This window comes from Lygodium microphyllum, chromosome 13, assembly GCF_053477565.2.
Source record: "Lygodium microphyllum isolate KBCC chromosome 13, Lygodium_microphyllum_v1.1.10, whole genome shotgun sequence".
Classification (NCBI taxonomy): domain Eukaryota; kingdom Viridiplantae; phylum Streptophyta; class Polypodiopsida; order Schizaeales; family Lygodiaceae; genus Lygodium; species Lygodium microphyllum.
Genome location: NC_141147.1, coordinates 21874910 through 21880489, shown reverse-complemented (window position 1 = coordinate 21880489; position 5580 = coordinate 21874910).

The window sequence follows — 5580 nt, the reverse complement described above, 5'->3', positions numbered from 1 at the left end:
GCTCTTTTGATTCCCCACATCATGCATAGGGAACATCAAGGATAGGACATACCTAGGGAGGTCGCACTCGCCAGTGGTTAGACATGTCCCCCCACCGCACCTCCCTTATGCACAAACTGGATTCTCAAGTGTGGAACAACATCTAGGCTCAACCCAACTCCCAATTCCAATAGCACAAGCACAATGCACCACATGGTAAGGTAGACACTCCCCATAGGTAGCGTACTTCTTCTCTTTTCGGGTAAAGACAAATGCTGCAAACCACCGATATCAGAGACCCCACCATCCACTCTACATACCCTCGGCCTCCAACAATGCAACCATTTTCCAAAGCTTCTCACCTAGTGCCAATCCACACAAGGCCCCACCATCAGCTCGAGAACCACCCTTCAAAGAACCAAGCCCTCACTCATCAATAAAGACCCACAAGTGCCATGGGACTAGCACTCATCTAGAGGAGGGGGATAATGCTAACCCCAGTTCAAGACAGAGAAAAAAGAAGCCAAGAATGCTAATGCAACGGAAGAAGCAGGATGGAGAATAGCCAAAAGCACAAGGTTGGCCTCAAAAATCAAGTAAAAGACAAAGATGCATTTTTAAATGCAAGGCGGCGCCCCTAAAACTTTTGTAAAAGAGCACCAAGCTCCCTCCTGTGCAAATTGTAAAAGGTAGACGAGTATAGGTAAAGAGATAGGGAGAATAGAAGGGAATGGAAAAAGCCAACCTTGCCACAATGGCCAGTCATGTAAAAAGGGGGATGGGTGCCCAAGGGATTTAGAGCATGTATAAAAGCCAAAAAGTGAATAGAGAAGCTCATTCTTTGGTGTGTGGCAAAGTGGACTCCTCTTCTTCTCTTCTCCTCCTTACTTGCTTGGGTGTGCTTGAGAGAGGGAGTGTGAGAGTGTGAGGGTGAGGGATCTTGGAGGTAAAGATCTCCATCATCTCCTCTCTTCTTCTCTTCTATTGTCTCTTGTGCGGCTATGGAGGATGAAGCTTGGAGGTGGAGGCTTGAGGATGCTTAAGCTTGCATCTTGAATCATGGAGCTACCGCCGATGTGCTTGAGGGAGGAGGCAACTCATTTAGGCATCAAGGCTCAATACACCCCATCGATAGGATCGAAGGTGCGTCGGCTAGGTGAGAGATAGCCACCATATGTGTTCTCTTGAAATACTTGAAACAATAAGCAATCCGTGGATCTTAGCAGTTGCTACAATTATGACTGAAGTCACATACTTCATCACATATAAACACTTGAAGTGCACAAGGAAAGATAGAAAGATTGATTTGGTACAAATCCACTCCACCACTCATGTGTCCCTAGCCTGTGTAACATTGCAAACTGACTTGTATGACAAGGAACACACTAACAGGATCTAATTAAGGAATGAACCCACTAATTGGTTGGAGAAAATCTCGAGAAGTCAAATATAACCTAAGAACCAGAACTTGAAACAAAAACTAAGAATTGACACGATTAGGGACGCATCTTTACCCAATTTGATCGACACCCTAGTTGCTAATTCCCAGTTGATATTCAGTAAATGGTCGACGTGCGAACCAAAATGGTGCATCATGGTAGACCAGCCGAGAAGATCATAGCCGATCTCAAAGAAGAGAGAAGTTTGGCAAGAAAAGTGATGCAAGGCATAGCCACCTACAACCAAGAGTAGTGAGCTTAAAATTTGAGACAAGATATAGAAATGCACAAGGTCCAATGTGTCTTAGCTCTCGCCAATAGAAGTAGGGTAGGACCAAATGCTAAGAGGGAGAGAGTACTAGAGAGACTGAGCAAGCTTCTCATGAAGCGACTCTTACGCAATACAATTACATAGCATAATGGAGTAGCCCTAGCAACTACATTGCTAACAGGACTAGGAATCATGCCAAACTCTAAGAGCTAGAAAAAAATGATTGCGGCTGCCAAGCAACTCAAGTATCAGTCCGATAATGACCCGTACAGCTTCGTGGAGTAGTTCGAGCAAGTATGCAAGGCAAACGGCCTCATAGACCTTGCTCAACGAGCATAAGCTTTTGGACTTTTCTTGGGAGACAGAGAATGGATGTAGTTTACTAGCCTAAACAATGGAGAACAACATAATAATTTTAATAACCTCAAGAGTCTCTTCATCAAGAGGTTCTCCGAAGCGAGATTCTCTGAACACCCATTGCGTGATGGACTTATAGTTACCAGGGCATATCTCATCTCGCTGCCTCGAAAAGGAGCAAGCCAATCAAGACAAAGCCGACATGAGATGTCCAGAGTATGGGATCAGACACTTGTACACTGATGAGTGCCTAGGCAAAAACCTTCCACTAGTTCAACAATCGTGCCATTTGTATCCTTGGGGCTATTCGGAGTTGAGACACTTGATAGTGAGGCCACCCTGATTCAGTTGAACGTCATGACGTGAGCACAAACGAAGCAGTCTAGTATCTCATTACCTGAACCTAGCAACATTGACATAGCTTCACTAGGAAAGAAGAGCCATAAAAGGAGAAAGAGGGCTGAGATAAAGATAATCCTTAAGACAAATACTGCCACCACATTACCCAAGGGAAAAAAAGTCATGGATGCAAAAGTGGAAATATTTGCTCCTAAGATGGCAAAAAAGGGGAGTGCCAAGATTGGGGAGTATCTCAACCTGAGTCACCAATTGGAAGTAGTGGATAAGGTCAAGGAGTGGATGAGGAAAGGCCAAGAGTAGCTAAAAGATGTTGAATCCATCATAAAAGATGAGATCGGTGAGCTCTCTAGTATGAGCACACCAGTCTCACCAATGTGGTTAAGATCAAGAGACGCATTCACACCCCATGTAGCACTGCATATAGACGAAGCCTAGACACAATGGGCAGGTGCATCGTGATCGAGATCACTAGCAAACGAGTGTAGAGTCTAAGAGAAAGCAAGTGATGGGCAACATGCTCATCACGGCATCGATATCAACCCTTGTAACTCTACCTCTGGGAGAGCTTCTTAGGTAGAATCCAACTCTATAGCAAATGTTAAAGTAGTGGGTTCTTTTTGGGAAGGCATAGAGATGCATGCGGTCTTACTTGTCAATGCATTAGGAGATGCTATATGAAAAGAAATTGTAAGTATAGGAGTGGGAGTTTGTGTGCTCAACCATACGGTACTACAGACTTGGGGTAACCCACTTGTGGAGATGGCTAGGTTCAATATCACGCTAGCTAACAAAATGAAGGAGAGACCATTTGGAGTACTAAAAGACTGGCCCTTGAAGATAGTTGGAGTCTAGTTCTCAATGAACTTCATAGTTGTGAAGGGAGTGGACTATGACATCTTGCTAGGTCGCCGACCTTAGATGCGAGGCAGTGCACGAGTGATAGAAGACTAGGGCAATGTTCTAATATTCTTAGGCAACAAATCAAAAGCTATAAGGGTCGAGATGGACACTTGAAAAACCATGCCAGTCAACCTAGATGCCATCTTTGCTATCTTGAAAGGAGACTCACAAGTCAGCAATTCCTACGGGCCACTAACAAAGTATATCCCTTGCCTTGAGGGGACGAGCGAGATTAGATGCATGTGCTAGCCACCATTGACCTGCCATTCTCTGATGATGAGGAGGATTATAAGCAGGTTCCCAAAGCAGCTAGTGAGTCCCACAAAGTCACACCATCTCAGCTTTGCCAAAGAGTAGAATCCCATCATCAATATCACTTTGCATGATGGCTTGGGTACAGTACCTAGTCAACACGGTGCAACAGCTTGGCCCAGCACTAGGTGGAGGAGGCCCAATACTAGGGACAAAGAGGCCTGCCCGTTGTGGATGTAGAATCTAGAAAAGACCCAAACAAGGCCAGAGTTAGAAAAGAGGAGAATAGATTATGTTGGAGGAGAACTTTTCAATACTCTTGCAATAGAACAAGGAGATGCAAGAATACCTCATGTAGCTAAAGAAAATTGGAGATGAGCTCACCAAGGAGTTGGAAAGAGTGAGGACCCAAGCCTATGCAGAGTTCTGTAGGGAGAAACAACACAAGGAATAGCTGCTTAAGGAACTTCACAAGGCTAAGGGGCACAGAAATATGAGATGTCGACAAAAGGATGACAAAGGTGGAAAACCAACTCCATGTGGCCCTCCTAAAGCAAGAATGACTAGCAAAGCAACTGAGCCGCCTCAAACAATAGAAAGAGGAGATGCTCCAAATCGGAAAGGAGTAGGAACAAATGGAAATGATGTTGTCTCAACGCAGAATCAGGGCATAGAAAGGATGGAGAAAAGGCCAGGACTTGGGAAGAAAAAACCGTTGGAAGACTCAAAGACCTTGCCGAACACTTGCCTTGGAAAAAAGTGAAAAAATTATGGCACTGGCAATGGAGGCGGGTTTAGAAGTCCAATAGCAAGCCTTCTTAAATACAATCTTGCATGTGACCCAAGCCGATGGCAAGGAGACAGTAGAAGGGCTAAGAAGAAAGCTAGAAATTACAAGGAGAGCCCTGAGATACACTCTCTATGAAAAGGTACCAAAAAGATAGCACTAGCCTAAGCACAGAGCAACAATGACAATACTTGAGGCAAGTTGGGCTCTTGACAATGAAGCTAGAAGAATTAGAATTTGGAAAGCTAGAACAACAATCTCAACCATCCACTACAGCCCCAATAGAACCGCCAAGAGAAGAAGGGCCATACTTTGAGTGAGGCCAAGACAAAGAAGAGCAGCCACATGAGCTGAGCCCACCATAGCAGATGCACACACAAACAAAAGAGCAAGATGAGGAAGCTGCCCCTAAGAGAGTTGTGAAAAGAAAAAACAAGTAGAGAGAGTTGGTGGAGCTAGCACAAAGGAGACTTCAAGCAAATCCATAACAAGTTCCTGAGTTTAGATCCCGCAAAGAGAGGAATACTATCTTGTAAAATGGGCCTAGGAACTGGTCATCTAGGAGCGTGGGAGAACAAATGCTAGCCATTCAAATTCTCCTTCCATCACCCTCACTCCTTAGATGAGGTCTTGTCTCTAAGAATGGTGGAGCAGGTGATGATGCGGAACAGATGGACAAAGGAAAGAGCAAGACACTAGTCTCTAGACTCTTAATTAAGGCTGATTGACAACTGAAAGACTACAAACTAATTTTTGTATTTTTTTAAATGACTGTCATTTTTAATGATTTTCAAAATACCTCTCTCTATGCTGAGGTAAAATTTCTTACAACGCTTAAACTTGATTCCAAATCTCCCCTAATGCATAAATGCAATTTTGATGTCCAACTGATATACATTTCAACCATTATGAGATGCTGATACACAAATGCTACGAATAGTTGTCATATGGCAAGTGGGAGCAAAGGTCTCATCAAAAGCAATGTTCTTCTACCAACCATAACCCTTCGCCCCACAATTATAGCTTTGTAGTGCTCAATACTATCATCTAGCTTGTGCTTGAACTTGTAAACCCACTCTACGTTAATGGCTTTCTTTCCAAGAGACAAATCACATAAGAACACAATACCATTTTTAGTAATAGCATTATGCTTAGATGGCAAAGTAAAGATTGAACATCATCTTTCACAAAGACAATAATATGGATGACCAAGATACACTTACTTTATATATGTT